This window comes from Helicoverpa zea, chromosome 7 (genome assembly GCF_022581195.2).
Source record: "Helicoverpa zea isolate HzStark_Cry1AcR chromosome 7, ilHelZeax1.1, whole genome shotgun sequence".
Classification (NCBI taxonomy): domain Eukaryota; kingdom Metazoa; phylum Arthropoda; class Insecta; order Lepidoptera; family Noctuidae; genus Helicoverpa; species Helicoverpa zea.
In genome coordinates this window covers 10,720,247-10,746,142 of record NC_061458.1, presented here as the reverse complement: position 1 = coordinate 10,746,142, position 25,896 = coordinate 10,720,247, and the positions used below count along the sequence as shown (strand labels likewise).

General features: G+C 35.6%; 1 protein-coding gene across 4 annotated transcripts in view; it reads right to left on the bottom strand.

Moving 5' to 3' along the window:
* The window catches only part of LOC124631686 (tachykinin-like peptides receptor 99D), a 135,838-nt gene that overhangs the window by 64,588 nt on the left and 45,354 nt on the right, over window positions 1-25,896 (bottom strand). For all 4 annotated transcript variants that reach the window (XM_047166224.1, XM_047166226.1, XM_047166225.1 and 1 more), the window contains exon 3: window positions 12,122-12,153. The gene's annotated coding sequence lies outside the window, so the exon portion shown is untranslated. The remainder of the gene's footprint in view (window positions 1-12,121; window positions 12,154-25,896) is intronic.

Sequence of the window (25,896 nt, the reverse complement as noted above, 5' to 3'; positions counted from 1 at the left end):
GTCGAGACTTATATCGTGTCGTAGCCCCGACTCCGTGATGGAATCAATTCTGTTGCGTAAACCGAGCCGCGTTGAGACAATTTAGCCGATAGGCGTTTAGCAAATTGACTCAGACGCTGTACAAATCCCTGTTATTGGGGCACCATGTTTTATTTGTTCTTAGATTGACCTACTACGCGTCATGTGTGTTGAGGTAGTCGCTCATTGTAAAATACTGGTACTCAGCTGCAGCCGGTTAGACTGAAAGCCGATTCTAACATAGTTGGGAAAAGGCTAGCGAGATGATAACACCATGTGGAGTTTGTGTTACCTTTTCTTTATGGGAAATCATCAACAGCTTCCCTGATTTGTGCAGCGTGAGGGAGTGTCAGACTCCTACTGACTAAAATTCACCATGTTCCTTCTTGAGCCCTTTACGTACCAGGGCCGCGGTAACTCTTTCCAACAATCCCACAGGCTTTGGCCCTGGTGGGCCCACTGGGGTATGCCAATTGACCCAGCTGTACAAATCCCTGTTATTGGAGCACACGACAATGTTTTATTTGTTCCTAGATTGATGTACTACGTGATGCGGAGTTTGTGTTACCTTACGTACGCTTTATTGTAGGATTTCAATCAATCAAGGCGCTTTAGCAGTCACTAGACTGCTGCACGGGAAAATTTATTTTCTAAAAATATACTTGTAGGTAGAGGTGGGTTGAAGTTTCCTATTTTTAGATATGTTATCATTAACCTTTTCACCGCCACGCCATATCGGTATTCCTATGCCCTGTACGCCAAGCCCGAAAATCTTAATTAAATATCTACTAAAAAATACATAAAAGTAATGATTTAATAGGTTTATTTTGTATTTTTCTGCGACCTGTTTTTTGTCGAGTATAGCCGTCGTTGGCGCACAGGGCACGCTTGCTCATGTCGGCTATAGCCGACATTGGCGTTCAAAAGGTTAAAACTCAAAATTGTTCCCTGCAACTTTATTTTAAATTATGTATTTTTATTAAGCATTATCTGCCTAAAGTTGCCTCTCTGTTGAAGCAATTTCTAGCTATCAACACAGCCGCTTAAAATAGATCATTGGATAATATCGTGAAGAGATCAACTCAAGTGTTTTTCACTCAATGACTTGTAACAGGTCAAACAGAAAGAAAATTTGATATATATCAGTATTTACTATCGGAAGCATAAAAAAAAACTAATTACAATCATAAAACATAAGCCGAAATAAATGCTAACTAGCACATAATTATGACTCTAACGTGCTTCTGTTCATAAATCTTCTTTCAACTACTTTATCTCCGAATCTAATTAAGATGTGATGTGTTTACAGCTCTATTCCACATCCAATGTTTTTCCAATGCCACGGAATGTTTCTGAAACCGCCAACGTGTTTACTGAAGTGTGAATTAAAAAGTAAATCGCAGTAGTTTGAAACTGGGACATGTAACTCTTCACTTTGTTTACTCTGGCTCCAAACATTTGATAATGATGAAAGGGACGTGGGCAAATTGTGATTTCGTAACACCTAGATGTCCGTCACTTGCCGTCTATCATCGGGCGATTTCGTTTTGTAACCGAGCACAGCGGTGTATTAAATAAATAAGGTCGAAGGTGTTGGATTGCAGCCAGTCGGGAAGTGCTGTGAATTCCAAAGTTTTCATTTTCTTGGCTAGAATATTCTAATGTGTATTCTTTTACACGTGAACGGTTGAAGGACAATATGTATGGGGTGAGGACGTTGCATTTTAACTGAACTTTGAAATACGGCAAGACCTCGTGGTTCTGCTTATCTTTTTGTCCATCTCTACCTGCCGACCGAGTTACTTTTGTTTCTTTTAACATTGTTAGTATCAGTAAGGAAAAATGGGCATAAAATGGGGTAGTTCTATTGTTGGTACTGTTTCTTCTTCAGTAGTCTAATCTACTCAACAAAACAAACAAAACAATTGCACTAATACCAAAAACACTCGGCAATCGATCACTTATCTGTCCCGCATCGAAGTTGGGAACTAGTCTAAACTAGATCGAGAACATTCGGGGCCAAGCTCACTTGTAACTGGAACGCCATTTCTCTCAATTAACTTTGTGTGCAAGTTAAACAGCTTGTTCACTTATCCCCCATTAGTAAACGGTTTTAATTGCCAAGTGAATTTGGCGTTACTGAATTTGCAGGTCAGAGTTTTAGGTATACCTAAGTGATTTTGACTTTGGCTTGGTGATCGAAAGGTTTAAATCTGTTGGTATTTTATTTCAAATTCATCGAACACCGAAAGTGCTTTGGGGATTTTTCTCAAAGACATTCCGTTATACAGTTTTATATATACGGAGCTCGAAGTAAAAATGAAAAATAACCAGCTATAAACCTTCCTCCTTTTACATGTGTAAAATGGCTCAAAATTACTACGCCTTAAATGAATCATTAACGTTAAGAAACTTTAGGAACCACTATCAAATACATAATTTCGCGTGAATAGATTTTATTATAAACACGCGGAAATTATGCACTTGTAAACTTCAGACAAGATTTATGCGTGTTTGTGTGTTGACGTGTGTGTTGATGGCGCTGTGTATTGTACTGTAAGATGAATTTGTGCCACTTCTAGGCGATATAACTCTGTGTAGTTTTCTTTCTTGGCAGAAAGGCTTTGGAGCTATTGCAATGCGGGTTGCGTTAGTGCATTGCCACAAAATATATTGGTTTTTAGAACCTTGTTCAAGTTATTATATTGGTTTTGAAAATGGTGATATATCATTGGAGGCCCGGAATTATGTCCTACACCGACTCATAGAAAGGAAACATGTTTAAACGTTATGAATAAAACGAATTCGTGTTCATATTATGGCGGGTCTCTGACAACTGCGAATGAAGGCGAACCTTGGGGAGGCCTTTGTCTAGCAGTGGTCGTTTTTTGGTTGAACCGAAATGTATAAAAAATATAGCAAAAATAGAATCCACACAAGTTCAAGCCAAGGTTTAAATATTTGCAGAAGAAATTTAAAACTAAGCAGATGTATTACGTTAGTGCGGTGATCAATACATCATTATATTATGATAAAGATGGGCTAAGAGAATTATGAGCTGTAGGCTGGAATATATCGAGTGATGATAGACTTAATTATGTATGTTGAACGTAAGTTATGAAATGCGTAAGAATGAGTGTGCACTTACTGTCTATATTTTGAACTGTGGCTAATAAGAAATGTGTTGTGCTAGTTGCCTATGTGAAAAGTTCACATAGTTAAGAATTTATACTTATAAATAAGTATTATAAAGTTGAAAATTTTGTTTGTTTGTACATGAACCACTTATAAAACTTGAAAAGGTGATAGATAATAGTGTAGTGTGTAAACAACCTTATACTATGTAACCAGCCTTATTCACATATTGTAATCCTATTTAATCGTGTATTCTTTATAATAAACAGTTAGTATTGGTTCAACATTGGGTGTTTAATTATCTCTCCAATATCCCGCCTTACATGGCGACCCTGCCAGAGCGCGTGGCAGTGGCTCGGTTTGTTGAAAATTCCATAACCATATTGGGATAAGTTCGCTGCGCTCGGTCGAGGTACTGCAGTTTAGCTACATCGAAGTTGGTACATTTTGAAGAAGATGGGTTCTACTACATCTAAAGAGGAAGTCATCCTAGCCCAGAACGCTGCTGGGGGTAGTAACCAAGCCTCAGTGGAGGAGATCAGGGTTCATTTAGGAGCTACAAATATTATCTTGCTGTTGATACTCACGCTGATAGCGTTGGCGATGGTTTATGGCATATACGGAATCTACAGAAGATGCCACCTTCAATGGATTGACCAGCAGATACACCATCATTCTCTTCGGCGTTCGTTTCTGCGCAGACTTCCAAAATCGGCAGCAAATGAGGAAGAAGTTTAAAACCTTACCCTACAGTTTAAATCCAATATAATAACAGTGTTTGTGTAGTGCTGTGCAGTGTTACAAAATATAAGTGCGGTAATAAAATCCAAAACTTTAAAAATAAAAATAAAAGAAAAAAAAACAGTCTCAAATCGGTTCGGACATAACGGTGAACTATTCCGTGTCATTGGCGGTCAGTGATTTGTACTCATATGGACATAGTCTTAATTATTTTACGTAGCGGGATGATTCGTAAGCTAAAACATTATATTATATTGATATAGTAATATAACATGATATAAAGTACAATTTGAAATGTGTGTATCCACTACTTCTGACAAGTATGAAGATGTATCCAGTTACATTATGGTGAGTTATGGCCTCAGAATTAGAAATATTATGTAATAATATCAAAGATATAAGGGTTTATCTAATCAAAATTGGTCCAAGTCGTAGGACAGGAAGTATATTAAATAAGAAGCTTTGTGAAGCGAATGATGTTTTTATGAAATATTCCTTTTATGTGACTCAAATTACGAATGACATTAGTAAAGATAAAGTGTCACATGACGATACAGAATTAGTTTATAAATATATTGAGAGATTTCAAAAATTGTATGCTGAAGTAATCGAATTGTGTAAAGTTAATAAATTTGTAACAATGACTACCTTTGACCTTAAAACCGCTTTAAACTTGTTGCCCCTCATGACTGATGAGGAGGCCAACACCAGGCAATTAATAGATAATATTGAGTATTATAACTCTATCCTCTCGTCACCTGATTGTAAAAAACAATTGATTAATTTTGTACTGAAGAGCAGATTATCCCAAGCGGCTAAATTGCGATTAAGTCCAAGTTACTCTGATATAGATGCCTTAGTAAAAGATATGAAAAAGATATTACTGCCCCAAAAATCTGCTACGGCATTACAATCTAAATTAACTTCTATGAAACAGAATGAATTATATATACAAGATTACGGTAAAGAGATATCTGATCTTTTCGTTCAGCTAACGGTTTCACAGGCCAACGGAAATGCAGATAATTATAATGTTCTTAAACCTCTCAATGAGCAATATGCGATCAAAAAATTCTCCGATGGGCTGCGAAATCGCAGATTAAGCACTATCATTGCAGCTCGAAATTACAGCTCGCTTAAGGACGCGATCCAGGCTGCGCAAGATGAGGAGATTGCCTCGGCTTCAAGCTCAGGTGAAGTATTGGGTATGTATAATAATAACAATAGATTTCAAAGAGGTTTCAGGCAGAATTTTGGACGTGGTCATCGAGGTCACGCTAGCCAGGAGTATTCTCAGGGTAGGCCGCGCTGGGGTGGATATCGCAACAACAACGGTCGTCGCGGTAGTTGGAATGGACACCGCGGGCAGCAAAACGACCAGACGGGATATGGAAGTAAGTTTTATTTTAATAATAAACAAAATCAAAGGACGAGTAACAACAACCATAATAACGTAAATATCATATCGGAACCGGAAGTAAATGAAGGCCCATCTAACTCTGAGGATAACAATATTAAGTTTTTTCGAGAATAACATTTTGTCATGCAAAAGTAATTGTTCAATTAGTTTGCCCATAAACAGCCGCGCGTTCCAGTGGTTACTTGATACGGGCGCATCGATCTCGGCGTTAAAATATAAACATGTCTTAGAAGAACAGATTTCGTATTACAAACAAAACATATCTATAAATGGCATCGGGGGCAAAGTAACAACAATCGGATATTGTTATTTAAATATCAATATAAATGGTCATCATTTAAGACACAAGTTCTTTTTATTTGAGTACTTACCTATTAGGGCAAATGGCATCATCGGTCAGGACTTTCTGACTAAGTACAATGCAATATTGGACTTCAGTCATAACGTAATCACGTTGTCCGTAAATAATAATAAGTTTGAGTTACCTATTAATACGGCTAGCAATTATTTAGAGATTCCACCAAGATGCGAATCCGTTCATTATATTTCGACAGACATTAAGGGCGAATGCTTAGTTTGCGCTTCAGATATCAGAGATGGAATATACTTAGCAAGTTCGTTAGTGAAGTCGGTATGCGGTAGGATTCCAATACGAATACTAAATACAACTGAGAATCATGTTACACTAGGAGAAATTAAACCGACTTTGCACAGCGTTAGTGATTACAACATTTGTTCTTTCGACAAAAGTAACTCAAACGCAAAACGGGTTAAGCAACTATTTTCCTTACTACAATTAAAACATTTAAATGGAGAAGAACAAACGTCTGTAGAAAGTATATGCGCAAAATATAGTGATATATTTTATTTACCGGGAGATAGGTTAACAACGACTGATATTTATAAACATTCAATAACTTTAAAATCTAACGTAACACCTATATTTTCTAAACCTTATAGACTACCTCATGCGCAGAAAAAAGAGATCGATAGACAAATAGGAAAAATGTTAGAAGAAGGAATTATAGAAGAGTGTCGAAGTGAGTGGAGTAGCCCTGTGTTAGTAGTTCCCAAAAAGTTAGATTCCAGCGGTGAGAAAAAATGGAGACTGGTAATTGACTACAGGAAGTTGAATAATTGTATTGAGGATGATAAGTTCCCTCTCCCAAACATAACAGAAATTTTGGATTCTTTATCAGGTTGCATATATTTTAGTCATTTGGATTTATACCAGGGATTCCATAACGTTGAGTTAGATAAGGACAGTCGCAAGTACACAGCTTTTAGTTCTGGTCAGTACCAGTTAACAAGAATGCCAATGGGACTTAAGACCAGTCCTTCATCATTTTCTCGGATGATGACAATGGCCATGGCAGGTCTTTCATATGATAAATGTCTTATTTATCAAGATGATTTAGTAGTTTTTGGTCGTAATTTAGGAGAAAAAATTAAAAATTTGCAAGACGTTTTTGAACGGTTAAGGAAAGTTAAGTTGAAGCTCAATCCGGTAAAATGTGAATTCTTTAAAAAGGAAATGCTCTACTTAGGACATGTAATCTCTAGTGAGGGGGTAGTGCCAGATCCGGAAAAAATTAATATTGTCAAAAATTATCCTTGTCCAAAGTCCATTGACGAAGTCAAACGTTTTATTGCCTTTGTTAATTTTTATAGAAAATTCATTCCGAATTTCGCAGAAAAAGCATATTATTTAAACAAACTATGTAGAAAGTCTGTACCTTTTATTTGGGATGATAATTGTAAAAAATCATTTGAAGTTTTAAAAGAATGTTTAGTTGCTCCTCCAGTACTTCACTATCCAGATTTCTCAGAAACAAATCAATTTATAGTACAAACAGACGCTTCGGGTTATGCAATTGGCGCAATTTTAGGTAATGAAAATAAAAAACCAGTAGCATATGCTAGTAGAGGTCTGAATAGGGCGGAACAGCGGTATCCAACTATTGAAAAAGAGTTGTTGGCGGTTGTTTGGGCTGTTAAATATTTTCGGCCGTACTTGTATGGTAGGAAATTCAGAATATTGACGGATCATCGTCCATTAGTTTACCTTTTTAGTATGAGGGATCCATCAAGTAGGCTTATGAAATTCAGGCTGATACTTGAGGAGTACGATTATGTAGTGGAATATGTAAAGGGTTCGGACAATGCAGCTGCAGACGCTTTGTCCCGAATTTCATTTACTTCAGAAGAGTTAAAAAATATGGATGAGCCTCATATAAATGTAACAACCAGGGCACAAGCGAAAAAAATGCAAAGCCCAGTTGCTCCGGATAGTACGACTTCTAACAACATTTGGCCTGATCAACCGGGTGTTGTGGGGAGTTCTACAAAACCAAGAGAAGGGGTAGAACTTAGATTCATAGATAAAAAGGACTTAGATATTTTAAGAAAACAAAATAAGATTACTATGGAAAAAAACGCGTTTTGTTATGTAGAAAGCAAATTAACAATTTTTATTAATCCAGACTTCCAATCACAACTGACGCGAGCCGCTTTTGTGAGGGAGCTGAATAGTTTTTGCAAGATAATAAAAGTCGACGAAATATGTTTAATTAAAGATAGAAGAAACGAAATGTTTGTTAAAGAATTACTTAGTGAGATAAAATCGTCAAACGATAGGTGCGCACCACGATTTTATATAATAAATGATGTTCGTAGAATTGACGACAAAGATGACCGGAAAGTTATTCTAAACGACTTCCATCTCTTGCCAACGAGTGGCCACGCGGGCATGCGAAGGATGTATAATAACATTAAGAAATATTTTTACTGGCCGGGGTTAGAAACAGATGTTAAAGAATTTGTAAAGAAATGCCCAAAATGTCAAAAGGAAAAACATGCTAGACTAGTAAAAGAGCCCATGGTTATTACATCAACGGCGACTTCAGCATTTGACAAGATATTTTTAGATCTAGTAGGACCGCTAGATAGGGATAATTATGACTTTTCGTACATACTTACCTTGCAATGCGAGTTAACTAAATATGTTGTGGCTCATCCTTTGATTTCTAAAAAATCGGAGGAGGTGGCTCAAGCTCTAGTTAGTTGTTTTATTCTTCGCTACGGGGTGCCGAAGGAAATTGCAACAGACAGAGGATCGGAATTCATGTCATCTGTATTCCAACAGGTATGTAAACTTTTAAAAATCAATCATTTAAGTTCTACAGCCTACCACCATCAGAGTATAGGTGCGTTGGAAAATTCCCATAAGAATTTAGGATCTTTCTTGCGCATACAAACAGATAATCATCCTGAAGCATGGAGTCAATGGCTTCCCTATTGGTGCTTTGCATTTAACACCTCTGTTCATTCAGAAACAAAATTCACGCCTTTTGAGTTGGTCTTTGGTAAAGTATGTTCACTACCCAGTAATTTAAATAATAATATTGTGGAACCGCTTTATAATCATGAAAATTATCCTTCAGAATTAAAATTTAGATTACAACTGTCTCAAAAGGAAGCAAGGGAAAATCTGCTCAAAAGTAAATTAGCTAGAAAACATGTTTATGATAAATGTATCAACCCTATTGTTTACAAACCCGATGAGTTAATTTTGATAAAAAACGAAAACTGTAGTAAAATGGATAGCATTTATTCAGGTCCCTATGTAGTGGTGAAAGATATGTCACCAAATGTTCAAATAAACAAAAATGGAAAACTAGAATTAGTACATAAGAATCGCACAAAATTGTTTACATCAGAATAAATCATTCATACCATATTTAGACAGAAAAAAAAAAAAAAAAAAAAAAAAAATGTATCTCTATTACTTACCTATGTTATATTATGCCTTATACTTACCTATATTATGCATGTAGTCAAAATATTTTATATTACCTAGCTTTTATGTAGACTTATTTTTGTATTGAAAAAAAAAAAATAGTGTTATTTTCTTTTTTTTTTCTCCATGGGAAGGAGATGTAGTGTGTAAACAACCTTATACTATGTAACCAGCCTTATTCACATATTGTAATCCTATTTAATCGTGTATTCTTTATAATAAACAGTTAGTATTGGTTCAACATTGGGTGTTTAATTAACTCTCCAATATCCCGCCTTACAATAGGCTCTAGTGTGCTTTTTTAGTAGTGTGCCCAAAGTATTGCCCTCGGGATACGAGTGAAACCGCTGGTGGAATCTAATATTTGGGTCATAGGCATTTTGTTAAATGTGTCAGTTTTGAGTGATGAATCTAGTAATTTAATTTAACAATATTTTGCACCATTTTGGGATTTTATAATAATCTCATAGATACGAGAAACGCTAAGAAGAAGAAGAAAGAAGAAGAAGATACGAGAAACCGTTTTTGGCAAAAGTTGCTTGTAAGTGCTTTTAGAACAGTATTTGGCCAAAATAGGCGCTTAAAACTTCTGGTGAGTTGGAACCGAATTGTAATTTTAACCAGAATAAATAATATCTGAACTTGTAAGACGGATAAAACTTGGGAAGTGCGGATCATGCGATATTCGAGTTGGCAGCGCTATTGTAAACATACCGAAGAGATTATCTGAGCTTTCGATATTATTTCAGAGAGTTTGTTTCAACAAAAATACTAAGTATTTAAAATTATATATTTTTTAAGAAATAAGAAAATGTCTCAGTACTTTATTAAAGTTGATTTTGTAATATCTATGTCCCTAGGTGAATTTATAAAATCAGATTCGAAAAATATTTCTAATTTTATGAGCCTCTTGGGGAAGGCGCATAAAATAAAAATGATAAAGAGAGACTAACTTTCTTAGCTAGATTATTAGTAGGTATATTATATGTCCTTTTTAACATTGAAGGTAACCTTGTTTGTCTATTTTAACCCTTAAACAGCTGAAGCTGTTTGAATGTATTTTTTTCTGCCAATACATCAGGAAGATGCTTGCAATAAACTATTCCTTGTCGGTGTTCAGAAACATATATTTGCTGTCGTTTAACTTTCCTAACTAAAGTCACTTTATAAATAAAAGGGGGTCCATAAACTTGCTAAAACATGCAACATTCATCTTGCAATGAAAGGAACCCTTTGTCACAGTTTTGTCGAGCAAAATAAACAAAACAAACATTGCATCAGCCAGGGGGTTATTTATAGACATTTTTATGTTTATATAAAATGTTACGACAAAATACATAATGTATGAATGCTGTATTCTTTTGTTTCTTTTATTTTATGATATGAATGTAAAAATAGACAAAATAGAATGCGTATTTCTGAATCATACCTTTAAAAATGTATACCTTTTAAAAATGCCCAGACGACCTAAGTATGTTATTCTAAAAGAGTTTCAGTACTCTGTAATAAATAGGTAGCTATGTGGAACTACAGAACCGGTCCTAAAAATTCTTTCACGTACAGCCCATGTAACCCTTTCATTTTCAGTACAGTTCACCAAATTAACTCTGAGCCATATATGTAGGTAGGCATTGTGGGCAAAAGCTAGTAGGTATCTGGAAAATACACGTGGTAATATATTAACAGCCTGTATAACATATAGTATATGTACACGATGTTTTGTTACATGTAGACGTCTAAAAAAATTACTGCGTTTTTCAATATTATACAAAAATATATATTTTTAAGGCATGGTTACACTTTGAAAACTCTAAAGTCTCATCATGTATACTTTAAGTTAAAAAAAATCTTTTAAAAACGAATATTTAAAATCGCTAATGAAATCAACTCGACTGTACTTAAGAATACACAGTTAAAAATATTAAATTGACGAGTACTTACTATCTCAATTCAAGAACTATTTTACTTCCGTAAACCGCAAAATGCTGTGGAACCAGGCAATTATATTTTTGATACTTTTTCTTTTATTCCTGTTTAGACCGTAATAAGTATTTTACAACGTAGGTTATTATTCGAAGGTTTTATTATATAATTGTCTATTCAAAGTTGTAACCCATTGTACTTTCTTTGTGGCCTGTATAATGTAAGTACTTGTTTACTTATTTATTTAATGGCATTTTGACTTAGAGCATTTAACCAACCGGAGCCGATATGAACCTAAGTCTATTGGCGAAAAAGGTTGCACGTTCACGCGCGTATACCGGGGTATCAAATAGTTTCTAATACATCACGTATGAACTTTTAAATACATCGGGGCATACGCTACGAAAAAATAAATAAACACAGGCACGAACACCTGTGGGTACAGAACATCACAGACAGCATATCAAGCTACTTTATTTTCCCAATCAACATTAAACTTTACACTTTAGAGATAAAGTTGAAAATCTATCATAGAAAGTAAAGATTGTAGGTAGTAGAAAATGATGTGCTGGCGTCTGTACATGCGACCACTACCGACAGACGGATGGCACAGCAACGGCGTCTCCACTCAGTTGAATGCTCTAAGCATTTTCTTATTGAGCAATCTCACTTAATTTACTGTTGAACATAAAATTTATAGTCAATTACCTTTTGTCTGTTCTTGTAAACAAATCGTTGTTTGTATAGAACGAGTTTAAAGTTTAGATTGATAGGCTCCGGTGTTGTTTTGTTTGGGGGTGAAAGCCTTTTAAATCATATAGTTCATTATTTATGTTCATATTTATATTGTGGGTATCTGAAAGTTTTTACCTAATCTAAAATGTATTAATTATACAAAGCTAAAACTCGCAATGACTATTAGTCCGTTATATTTTATTTTTTGCCTCAGAAAACCCATTTATTCATAAGGATATGTATTTTTATCGGTATGTGCGAAGAAGTTCTTCAGGATGAAGCTACGGATCTAAGCTAGTTTCTTATAATGAAAGTATAATATTATTCAAAACAAAATGTGTTGTACTCACCAAAGTGACTAAGTTCTGCTCTGGACGAAAACCTGAAAATAAAAAAGTTTATGAAACTTCAGATGACATACATAAATCTACACTAATATTGTAAAGCTAAAGAGTTTGTCTGATTGTTAACTTGCTGGAATGAGACAATCTCATAAAGAAGTGAGATTAAGTTTCAAAAAATCTTTAGTGTTAGACCATTTGCCGAGAGAGGTTATAGGCTGCTGTTTACCTGGGTGCATTAACTAGTTCCCACGGGACGCGAACTATAATAATTTTTAAGTTTAATTGTCATTAATAAATTGTCATCAAAACAATTAAAAAGTTAACCGTTCTTAAATAAACAGAACAATGTAACATGAACGTTTTGACAATAAAAACGCGAAATTATTCCAGCCTTGGTGCAAATTACGTGTAAATTGACGCAGTTTCTGTAAATAAACAAATTGATGGCCAGTTGTTTGTTTTAACTGGCGGGAAATGGCATAATCGGTTCATGATATTAATGATATTAGGTGCTATGTTTTTGAGTTTGTTCAGCCTTTTTATCGTCCCAATGCTGGGGACAGGTCTCCTCTCACACGGAAAAAGATTGAGCAATGATTACCACTCTTGTCAAACAAAAGACGAGCGTGACATTCTCACGAGAATTCAATTTCAGAATTGGTTCATTCAGCTATTTTACAAGAATTTTTATGTGATATTTATTTCGGGGCTGTCAATCGTATTTAACATATACCTTCTAAATGAAAATTGATTGATTGTACAAAGCTTGTTTACTATATAAATTACACAACCCTCAACCTTAATTTTAAAATCGGTCATGAAGCTAACATGCCTGAATTGGACCGTGTCTGTTGTGTGTGTGATCCGCTCACGTTACTAATATTGGCTTTGCATTAGATGATTAGAGAGGTGACGTTTTAGCAACGATACTGACGATTGATGAGGGTTTTAAAATGATTAATTAGCTGTGCGAAAATGTATGCAAATCCTATGGGTATTTTTAAAAACCTAAAAAAAGGTTTCACCATGATGGAAGACCGAGAAATAGGGGGATTTGGATTATCACTTTAAAAATAGCTGCAACACAATTTGGATTATTTTACAAGGCATTTTCGCGGAAGTATGCATAGTTGAAGCTTACTATTATATAGTAAAAAAAAATACGTGTGGCACTCGGGGACTGCCGCGGTAAAGCTATTGCATAGCATTCTGTATCAACTGTCACTGACAAAAGTCGTACAATACGTCTAATCGCACGACACACAGCGCCGTGTCGAAGACTGCCGAACTGACACGATGTTAGACGATGCACGGCCTTCAAGCCACACCTCCGTCGGAGTGGGGAGCGTGAGGTTTTTTCGTTACGGAATTTCTGGATTTGGTCCCCGCGCTCAAGGCCTGCGATAGAAGCTATGCAATAGCTTAAAAATACACTTGTTTTAAAATATCAGGTATTTGTAAAACATAAACCTCTTTCCGCCAAAAGGGTTAAAAGCTATCCAATAATACGATTAATCACTCGCTCTGTTAAAAAACGAAGCACGTGCAAGAAAAATTTGCACAACACCATTAAATTTATGAAATGTAATCATTTACATACGTTGGTAATTGCGTAGATAGGAACGTTAGCGCTACCGATGTTCGAAATATAAATCTTACAACACCCACTGGGCTAGCCATCTATTTCAAACTGTACAAATTTAGCTGGAATTCTATTTTTAAAATAGTGGGCTTGGGTTTTTTTGCCCATAGACAGATCAGACAGATTATTAAAAGTTATTATGTCTAGGCGCCATGTGGCTCTATGATCTATAGCTAGATAGTTTTAGTCTAAACATGTTATGTAAAATTAATGTTTATAAATTGTAGTTTTCGTTAGTAAAATACTTTCTTTTTTTCTCAAATTTCTTCACAATAATATTTTCTTTTAATTAACGCTCCTAATTTTGGTTTGTGCTCATGTAGATACCTGCTTACTTCAATAAACTTAAAAACCTACGTACGTATAAAAATAAAATCAAATAACAACAAGCAAGAAACATAGCTGAATTCAAAGCCGAAATGCCAATAAATAGTCTAAAATTCTTCAGCTGGCTCACAATGTTTGTTTTAGTTACCTAACCTAAATCCGACACAAGACGACTCAACGGGAAGTAACTGCAGGGAATCTAATAAATATACAAACGTATTGTATAAATAAGCTCAACAAATATATAGGTGATAGTACAAATAATCTATTTTGTAGATAGATTAAATATGTAGTTCAAGTTCACTAACATATTGGGGTTGGGGCGATCCAAAAATAGACAATACTACACGTTTTCTTCTATGACTTGTCTGAGAAGCTTACACACAATAAAAAAATAAAACAAATGTTGTCACTTCTTCTTTTAGAGCCAGAATTACTCTTGTTGCGTAACGTAAATCGACAAAATATAAACTTATTTTGTAAGTAGATTTACCAAGTTGCATTAATAAAAATAAAATTGTTCTATCGGGTGTGTTTACTTCCACAATTATTTCTTAAGTGGAGTACCTCAGCTATGGCGGCACGGTTACTTATCTGTGGCAAATTGTTTTCCCTTCCCGCCAAACTCAATTAAACCCGCCATAAGGACCACGGGAGCATACTACCGCCTATCTAAAATTCAGAATTAATCTCTTCACTTGAACTCATCCCAACTCTTAATGAAATTAAATAGCTATCCAAAATGTAAAGTCTTTTGAAATGATAACGAGCATGAAAGCGATATTATTCCACAATGTTAACTAGGCCGAGTATCGTTGGAACTCTGACTAAACAAAACATTAGCTTCGTGAAACGCAATTGGGACATAAAAGATAATTCGTAATGAAAACAAAACGAACCCTTGACTTGTTCTGACGTCATAGCTCAAGTACTTATTCCCTTTTGACGTTGGAATTATAATTTTTATTGTACTTTTTTGTAGAGCAGACTGAAAACTTTTAGTCGGCCGAGTTTGTTTGGGGTGTTTGAGTAGTTTGTTTGGGCTTATAAATCAGCATGAAGATGGAATCTAGTACGCACATTACAAAGACCAGGTATTTAGCTGTATCAGACCGACTGAAAACTTTGATTGGATTGAAGCTTTTAGAATTTTTTGCTCAACTATCGGCCAACTGTTTAGTCTGCCGTGTGCTGCTCGGTAGGTATAGCAATATTAAGCTTGTTTATTCAAGCTTCAAGAGGTGGTAAATGAAATCTTTTGAGCTTATTTACAGTGAGTACTACAAAGCTTCGTTATGGTTTCTATTTCTTAGCGTAGGTTTTGCGTTATAAAATGAAATTGCCGTTTGATCGCTGTAACCTTTGGGGAAATCAGCCAGTAATGTATCGGTATTAGTGTCTGTATCATATGTGAGATAAAATATCTTTTACATTTCAATGGCACTTCTCTAAATTTTATTCAGAGCGTTTGTGAAATTGGAAAGAAGTATGAAAAGCATATCAACTTACTTTAATTTGTCCAATTTCTTCAATAGATTTTCTACCTTATCTCGGTGGTGGAAGGTCACAAAATCAGAAATAAGGCAACATATCCTTCAATCGTATTATATTGAACCTCTAATGAATATGCCTAAATGCTCGCTTTTACCAAAGATATGCCTAAATGCTCGCTTTTACCAAAGAAGACGTGAAGAAATTATAAAGATGATTTGGAAATACAGACAAAAGGCGATCGTTAAAAACTGGGTAGGTTTCTAAGCTTTAAAATTTCCCTAGCTTTGACGATACTGAGTCTACAATGTCTGCGTTTAATGATAAAATAACAGGACTGCTTAGAGGAAAATGGCGAGAGTCCTACAGTATCGTAAGAGTATTGGTTTCTTGAAAGATAACTCAGATATAATCACATTGTTAAATTCTGTACCTACGAACTGTCTGAAAGTATTGACGTTTTCTTTTGAGCATGTTTAGAGTTACATTTCAAATCATCACAAATAATTAAGAACTTACAGAGGGCTTTTTTTTAACGACGTCAAAAATCATCAACTGACCCCCCCGCTGTTAGTTAGCCGCGGTGACGGAGTCTTACTGACTAAAAACTGTCGTGTTCCGTCGCGCGTCGTAGGCCTTTTATGGCCGCGGTAACTCTTTCGAACATTCCCGCAGCCCCACTTACGCAAGGTTAAAATTTACACTTCATTTATGTACATACAGTTCTCTTATAGAGTTGTTACACCAGCGCATTTTCCGCTCGTTTTTAGTAGTTGTTAATTGCTTGTACCAGCCGAACGATCCACTCGGAAAAACTAAGTAAGTAAAAGCGCTGTTATGGATTCATAGATCTAATACTTAAGTACACATGAATTTTATTTTCCACGTGCCATGTAAATTTTGCTTGTTAATTAGGCTATCCAGCCGTCAGATTTTAGTAACAATAGGTCATCGGCTTCAGTATACTATTACCAAGAGCTTTTTGCCTTCAAAATAGAAGTGTTGAGCGTCGGGTCCGAATTGATCGACATGTATTGTTAGCTCATAAAGCCATTATACTGTGTAATTTTTTTCATGAAATAGGTACTTACTCTGTATTGTCTGTGCTTGAAACTGTAGACTTTATCTTTAACTAGCTTCCATACTCTGTTTTCTCAGGGTTTTATTCAGGAACGATTTGTAGCCGTATACAGAGTATGTAAGGTTAAAAGACATTCAAAAATTGTTTTACTTTTAAGCATAAGTAGGTAAAACTTTTATTTGAGGAATAGGCATTGTATATAATGCTCAAGCTTTTCATGAAGTGGTCAATTCTACGATATGGCTACGACATATAAATAAATTGACGTAACAATTATATTGGAGAAATTGGGTATTTTGATAGACTATATGATTGAAGTAAAACAGGCAGTATTTTTTAAAATGGTTTCATTTATAGACTGTATGTACTTATTAAATACAATAGAAACTCTTACTTTTAATTCGATGAATAGGGAGGTATATAATTAACTAAATGCCAAATTGTCTATCACCACGAAATATTGAGTAAGTGCTATAATATAATTACGTGTAGGTAAGTCATTAATAATAATGGATTCATTTATATCACAGTACATTACACGCATAAGGCAAATGGTTATTTGATTGATTAATTATTATTTGTTTCGGATAATCTGTCGCTGTGTGTTAGAGCACCCCTCACACTGCAGAAATAACTGTCGCCCGATATGGTTGTCTGAAAGTATCTAATGTAATCGTGAATCCAATCAAACTTTTTGGTCGGTCTGATATCGGCCGGATACTTGATCGTTGTAATGCGTACTATAATTCACGTCCATACTGATTTATGAGCCCAATTAAACTAACGCCCGGCTAAAAGTTTTCAGTTTATTACTCGATAACTAGCAAAAAAGATGTATTAAGGTACACAGTTACATTTTATCTGCTATGTATTAAAGTCCATATAACGTCGAGTCTATAGCCCTCAAACGGGCATTCACTGAATACCTATTTAGCCTTCTTAGAGAAACTTCACATAAATAAACCTAATTCAAAGTGTTCGCTCCACGGATTTAGCCAAAACCTTATACTGAATAGTTCTTACAACCATTAGGCTAGACGCAGTCATGTGAAACAATTGTCAATAAAAAATAGACCTTCTCTCTCAAACAATAGGGTTCAAACAATTAGATCTAGTTCCAGTAAAAACAACCACGTTATTAGACCCAACTAATTCCTAGCAAGCATCTTGAATTGTAATCCAAGTAGGGATTTGGGCAAACGATCCACGTTCCCACTTTTTGCTCGATTCCTGCAAAATAATTCCTAGATTAGCTGTGCAAAATTGTGTTCGGGATCCTGAATGTAGACTATAATATAGGCACTACCTTACCGATATTGATTTGGCCCTTGGAAACTACCTTCTCTTTGATACCTAAATATTGGTATTTGTATTTTTACGAACCTTTCCTGATATTGGTATGAGCATGTCCGTTGTTACTTCTAGCTGTTTTTTAGGTTTCTAAATATTCTATGTAAGAAAACAGAACTGGGATAAATAATCTCTCTGAACCTACAAAAACACTCGTACACTCGTACATTGCAAGTTGTGATTTGTAAATAAGTAGTATTTCAATTAACAATAACATTAGGTTCTTAAAATGTATTTGTAATTTATAACATATAAACTTTGTTTTAGAAAGTTACCGTTCAACGTACAATAGGACGAAACACACAAATAAAAACCCCTATACTAACATCGACATAGAGCTTTACCTACTTATCAGTTACGACCTAAAAAGTAACTACAGAACCATCATCGCCCATTCGACTGCCACGTTCCTTTTCGCACTCATATCATTTCATTTACTACGTTGGTCGGGGTTACGTACAGCGAAACGTGACTGGTTACCAAAGGAATTCGCGGCATGGAATAGAAGGCTTATCGACACCTGTTTGCTCTATCGCGATAGGAAAATTCTATTTTTGTTTGCACAACTTCGAGATGCGAAAATATTTTTGTAGATATTTCATAGCTCAGCAAAAGAGTCTGTTTTTATTAAAACTGAATTTTTGATATCATAGTTTAAATTCCCAGACGGCGATCTGGGATTAGGATTAGCCGGACTATTTCAAGAAACTGTTTTAGTGCTTTTTAACTCCCATGCTATTTCTGTGTTTTTAATGAGTAATAAAATGACAAAACATTTAATCTAGTATGCTGAAAATGCTTCTTCGTATAACTAAGAATATCATTTTGCAAGTTCTTCACTTTACAGCCTACGAATAAATCCTTGAGCACCAACCTCTGTATTTAAACCAGCAACAAACAAAACAGAAAATTCGTATTCAAATCTGCAAGTCCATCAACACTGCTTAAAAGCAAGAAAAACGAGGAAGACTAAATAAATTATTCAGATCACAGATCTACTCCATTTGTAACCAAATCTCCGTGAAAGCAGATGAGGCAGGATGACAAACACTAGTGCGTAATGATGACCGTAACTGACTTACTGGTGAAATGAAGTGTAGGGCGTGGGCGGTGATCGATGGGCCATTAATCATGTGAACGACATAGGACGTATCAGCTATTGACCTTATGTCCCATGGCTGAGCGTTTGTGGCCTTGAGCCGTTTGAGATGAAAACAAGTGACTGCTCTTTTTTGTAAACGTTTTTGAAAATAAGCTGTCACTTTCTTGCTTTCCTTGAACAAGGTAAAGGTGTTTCTTATTCATTCATATTTTGTGTTAATTGTGGTTTATCTTTGAGGCATGTATAACAAGACAAGTAGGTCTATAGTTTTGCTTTCTATACTAATACGATCATGTTAAACGAAAGAAGGAACTACCATATAATTCAGAAAACTATTGGCACATTATCAACACCCACTTTGGAAATCGAGACATCATTGACAAGCCGTAAAGTGATTGGCTATATGATAGCCATGTTTGATCCAATATATCGTTGACGTCATGGTTAACAAAATGAAGGTCATACTCCTACCCTCATGACGATCAGACCCATTGTATATTTTTGTATAGATGTTTTAGCTCACGAAAGCAGGTGCACCATACTTTGTGTGTTTACATGTACCCTACATGGAGTTTGTATGAATCGGCGACTCTGCCACTACTGAGCGCTCCTAAGCCAAATCAACAATACAAAGACAGTGTACAGGTCAATTTACACACACACAAGTAAGGTTCACGCTTTCGTGAAATAAAAAATCTGTACTCTGTAGTTTGTTATTAAACATAGTTCATACAATGTAGGATGATGAAAGTCGTGGTGGCCTAGTGGGTAAAGGACCAATCTCTCAAGTATGAGGGCGCGGGTTCGATCCCAGGTCAGGCAAGTACCAATGCAACTTTTCTAAGTCTGTATGTACTTTCTAAGTATATCTTAGACACCATTGGCTGTGTTTCGGATGGCACGTTAAACTGTAGGTCCCGGCTGTCATTGAACATCCTTGGCAGTCGTTACGGGTAGTCAGAAGCCAGTAAGTCTGACACCAGTCTAACCAAGGGGTATCGGGTTGCCCGGGTAACTGGGTTGAGGAGGTCAGATAGGCAGTCGCTTCTTGTAAAGCACTGGTACTCAGCTGAATCCGGTTAGACTGGAAGCCGACCCCAACATGATTGGGAAAAAGGCTCGGAGGATGATGATACAATGTAGGATGATCTACTTCTCACGACGATTTCTCACGATGACTCACGTCAAATTGTAATTCGTTCTACCATTATTGTAAACCGAAGACAAAACTGCGTTACCTAAATTCACGAGCTATTTGAATAATAATTAGATCAGATACAAAAATAATAACGTTATATTTATTCAAAGATTTTCGAGATCGTTTCTTACATATTTTTATAGCAGCGTTTAGTCAGAAGTAATGAAACAACAAAATATGTTCGTTACGCACACTTATTTGTATAAACTGATTCGAAAGATAAATATACTGCATATGTATTAGAGCGTCAAATGGTACACGGGTTTAGAATATTATTTTTGTAAAAAAATAAGGTTACGAAGCCTAAAGTCTCATACAAGCGTGTTAAACAAGATACGAGTATCGGAATATACGATTCATGAAACATATCGAATAATGTGTTATATCGAACTAGCGACCCGCCCGCTTTGAACGGGTGCAACGCCGATACTAAATATACTACATCTATTTAAAAACCGTATCAAAATCTGTTGCGTATATTTCATGATTTAAACGAAATTAGGGACGTAGGGACAGAGAAAGCGACTTTGCTTACTATGTAGTGAAGCGGAGAAACATACTTGTGTGTGTGTGTGTGTGTAAATGTACATGCACATTGTCTTTGTATGATTCGGTGACTCGGCCACTAATGAGCGCTCCCGAACTCACGCACACAAAGACAATATGTATGCATGTAAATTTACACACACACACAAGTACGGCGCACTCTTTTTCGTGAGATAGACATTTAACAGTTTACAAAGATTTTCATCGTGCTGACGTTAAAATTACACAATAATCCCTGTAGGTACAAAAACCGTTTGAAGTATGCAATGAAGATGTTAATATAATGGTTTGTGTCTATCTGAATTGCTTTGAAACCGTCAGAGGTGAAGACAGGAGTCGTCACAAAACGAGATTTATTTAACACAGTGGTCTTGCAATCGACACAAAACAATAAGCATTCGTCTGTCTGTTAACCTGTTAGATTTTCTTTATTATCACAATATTATTTATTTGCATGCAATGAGATAATAGTACACAAAGGTGCGATAAGTATCGGTACAAACATATGTATGGTGTACATATAGCTCAAGCGGAGAACCTCCTTCTCTAGAGTCAGTTATAATAAACTAAAAACTAAATAAATATATAATATACTAAAATGATAGAGAAGATACACGTTTTTTGCTTGCTGGTTTGTACTCTAAACTCTTCGAAACGACTGAACCGATTTTTATAATTCTTTCACTGTTGGCATGCTATAAAGTAGCATTCCTGATCAACATAGGCTATATTTTATCAGGATTCTTAAAGAAGTTCTTACGGGACGTGGTTGAAACCGCAGGAAAATAGATAGTGAAAAATAAATACTACCAGATTTTTCTGAAACTTTGGTGCCAGAAAACGCATTTTTCCGATACGAACCAAAATATGACAGTGACATTCCGGTTTACAGACTATCTGTATGTAAAAACTTGTGTCAATACCATGGCTGTGTGAAACAAACACATTTACAATATTTGTAATGCTAACAGCATATGTGGGCTTTGATATTTGCAGATGGAACTAGCATTTCACGGTATTACATTTGAAATGTTTTAGCTATAAATTTTGAGATCAACACATTCAAATTCACATATAATAAATTAATTTTATAAGCTGCCAGTGGGCTATATCTATTAAGTTACGTGTTCTTTTTTCCTTGAAGCACACAAAGCTACATTATCCCTTACCACTGTAAGGCGATTATCACACTGCCCCGCATGATGCAGCGTAGTGCGTGGATGCGTTTTTTTCCGTTGTATGGAAATATCTCCGTTTGTATGGAAAACACGCATAGTCCAACACACTGAAAATGCATCCACGCGCGTTCATGCGGATCACGCACATACATGCGGAGAAACACGCACCCCCGCGCGTAGGTGCGGCGCGAGACGCAAGGTATGGCACACTGAATCCCGCAATGCCGCGCGTGATTTTGAATGGGCGTGACGTGTATATTTGAAAATGGAACTCGCTGTGCGTGAATTTACAAAACGCACCTACGCGCGTGAGTGCGTGAAAAACCCGCACGATGATGCAGATCTGCACTCCCGCAGGAATGCGCGTAGGTGCGTCGACACGCAAGATGCAGCGTGATGCGGGGCAGTGTGAAGATCACCTAACTTTTTACTTGGTCATTTTCTGTAGCTTTTCAGGATGAAACCCAATTTTTTTACTTCTCCAATAAATAGATAAAACTTTAACAAAACTACACCTATTCTTTTGAGACCTTATGTTCCCATAAAACTATACCAGTTATATGAACTTCCCTATGAGCTATGACGCAAAAACACAAACATATACGAAAATAATACAGTAACAGTAATACAGTTTTATGTGTTACATCGATGGTCAGTTAATAAACATAATGGCACAAGATGTCGACAGTATTATTGCGTGGTGTCCCTGACTATCGAGTTACGAATTTATTCTCTTATCGAACTGTTTTGGGCAGTTTCTAGGCGGTAAAACTGGCTATCTGTAGCATAAATATTTTCATTTGAAGACTTCCCTAACATTCATAAAATAAAATTGCAAGTTTTACTTTGTTTTCGAGAATTTATATTTTTTGTGGTTAACATAGAAAAACATGTTCCCGTAAAAAGCTATGTTCAGGCTTTGTTCACAGGGAATAAAATCTCCTTCGTGATGTGTTTGCGTTCAAATAAATATCTATGCAAACCACTCCAGTTGAGTAGTGTGTAACACGCGATTTTGGCCGACCTTGACAAAAAACATGGAGCCTAATTTGTATAAAGTTTTGTAAAAAGATCATTGCCTAGTTTTTTTCAACGTATGGAGAAAGGACGTTTCACTTTCCAAATGCTACTGGAAATCATGCGTAAATGCTTAAGATTAAGTTTTACATACCTCTTTAAAATCACGGCTCAAAATCGTGTCATAGTGATGTGGCATAAAAAGTACAATTTTTATGCCACATCACTTCTTAATAATTGTTATGCAACAAAATATTATGATACTGATTGTGAATGTTTCCAATCACTGAAGGTTGCGATAATTTTACCAGCTTTCGACTGAAAGCCTTTTCAATTACCATCTCTTCATGCACAACCTTCAACTGAAAATGCCGATTGTGGCAAACGTGCGATTGATTTATTCAAATTCTCATCAAAAAATTCACTTCAAAAATTACATTCTCAGCTTTGAATATTCTTCCGGGAAAATCTTACAAAGTGAAATGTATATCCCTATGAATATTTGCAGGTAACGATTTAAATCCGCTTTGGCAAAAGCTGTATATTCATTGCCAATATACCTGTATGTGACGCCTACCTATATGATGTTAATACAATGGATTACCAGCTCCAAGGACTTCGTAAAGCCATGGCTCAGCAGGTCACACAGTTTGAAATTTTGAGCTACAGATTACAATATTGAGAGCAGCTAGGAAATTCGTGCTGATATTTCAGTTACACGTAACTATTGGGACGGGAAACCACTATTGGTCACAGTTAGGAATACGATTTTGATTTACAGCTTTGATAATCCAAGGCTATTGTTGTTCCTCCATGAAATTATACTGAATTCGGTCCAGTGGTTTCGCATTACAAAACAGACAGCCTTCATTCGCATAACTTTTAATAAAGATGTGTAGTACAATCCTCTCTGAATTTTCATTGCGTTCACGTAAGTGGATGAAATTCTTTTTTCCCCAACGGCAGGGCGACATTCACCGCATTTAAATGTAAAAACCCGACAAGGGGAAACACGATTGTTATTTAAAATAGATTTCCTTACATTTATAGAACTGAGACGATCGAAAAGCTTGTTCGAGAGAAAGTAAGTTATTCTTGGCAAAAAATCAGTAGGTGTGTCAAATGTAATTCAGTCCTGAAGTTTTTTTGGTAGGTTACTAAACTGCTGTAAATGCTGCATTTACAGCAGTATTATTAATGTCTGAAAAGAAAATCTGTTATTTTTTTAAAGAATTACCTAACCCGATTCGATTTATAACCTACTTTTTAAAAAGTAGATCAACACGCATATGTATTACAAAAATATCTACGTACTCAAGGGGCGTTGCTTGCTATAAACCTCAATACCTAAAACTAACAACTATTTATTCTTCAAACAAAAAGGTTACAAGTTTGTTGTGTACAAAGTACAAACACAATGGGATACCGTACTTGCTTTCCTTTCAAGATGAATAATACGTTCCTATCCATCGAGAAACCAGCACTTAGTAAACATTTTTTGTATGCCATTTTTTCCTACTTTTTCAGTCTTCTTCTAGCTTTGTATAGATACTAGACAAATAAAAATGAAGCTTGTTTGTTTAAATGGACACTTAAATTGTGTTGGCTGGTATTATTCGTTCGAATTTGTCCAAAAATCACGTTAGTTGTATGTTAATTTCAACTGTTTAACTATCACTGTTCGTGAGAGCCTTGTGATAGACAGACAGCAAAGTTCCCATATTTCCCTTTATGTACAGAACTCTAAAAAGTCAGAAATAGCTTATACCTACGTAAGAAGAATCTCTCTGGTGACTATCGAGATAATCCATTTACTCGAAGCTCGCCACTACCACTATTGGGTTAAAAGATTTTTGCTCTAGCTTTGTACTATTGCTTCGTAGTAATGTTAGCTTTTTCTGAACACTTTGAATAGGGTAGCTTATTAGTTATATTCTTTTGTTATTTCACTATTGAACTGCCTCGACTTTGAGTGAGTGTAAATTGTATGGAGAGCAAATGACTAGCGGAGATCTCATAATGGAAAATTTCCTAAGAAAGTATAGACGCTAAAATGCGGGTGTCCGGGGGCGAGGAACCTTACTAGCTTCGCCATTATACGCCTGCTTTCAAACATTTTGACAAATGTCTTAAAACCCGAAGTGATCGTTTTTGGTCACACCGACCGAACGTATTTAACCTAGGAGAAGGCGCTTGACCTATGTGCCATATATCTCCGTTTATCTTTCCGTACTCCGAGTGTAAATTACATAAATACATGCTTCATCCTTTCTCATGAATCCTTCTATCTAGTTATGACTATCAATGCCATACATTTTTTTTCTAACTTTATATAATAAACGCCAGTATTATCTAACTGTTTGCGTTTAATAATTTGTATGAACATATGGATAAATTAGCTATTCATAAAATAATGAGCTTTTCATTTATTTATTGCATAGACCTTTATAGATTGCGTGTTTGATAACTACTGAAAATAACATAAATTGTACTTTAATCTGGTTTTCGATACAACAGATAATTATGTTCGTGTCAAAATTCTAGTAATTTATTATTCATCTATTTATAATTCAGATATTCATTAAGTAGACCAAACACGGTTGTATAATAAATCCTAGCTTCTGTCAGCGTCTGTCTAGTAAAATAATTCTAGCTCCTAAAATACAAAAAATCGCTGAACATACATGGGGGTGATTCGGATACCCCATAGCATAGAGCTTCTAAATTTTTCTTTTGGACGTCTATGGATGGGCCAACCTGTATATCTGTATTAGTGAACAAAATGGCTATGTATTTAAATAAAAATTTTGGCGTGCGCTACAAAATCAACTCAACTCACCGACAATGAT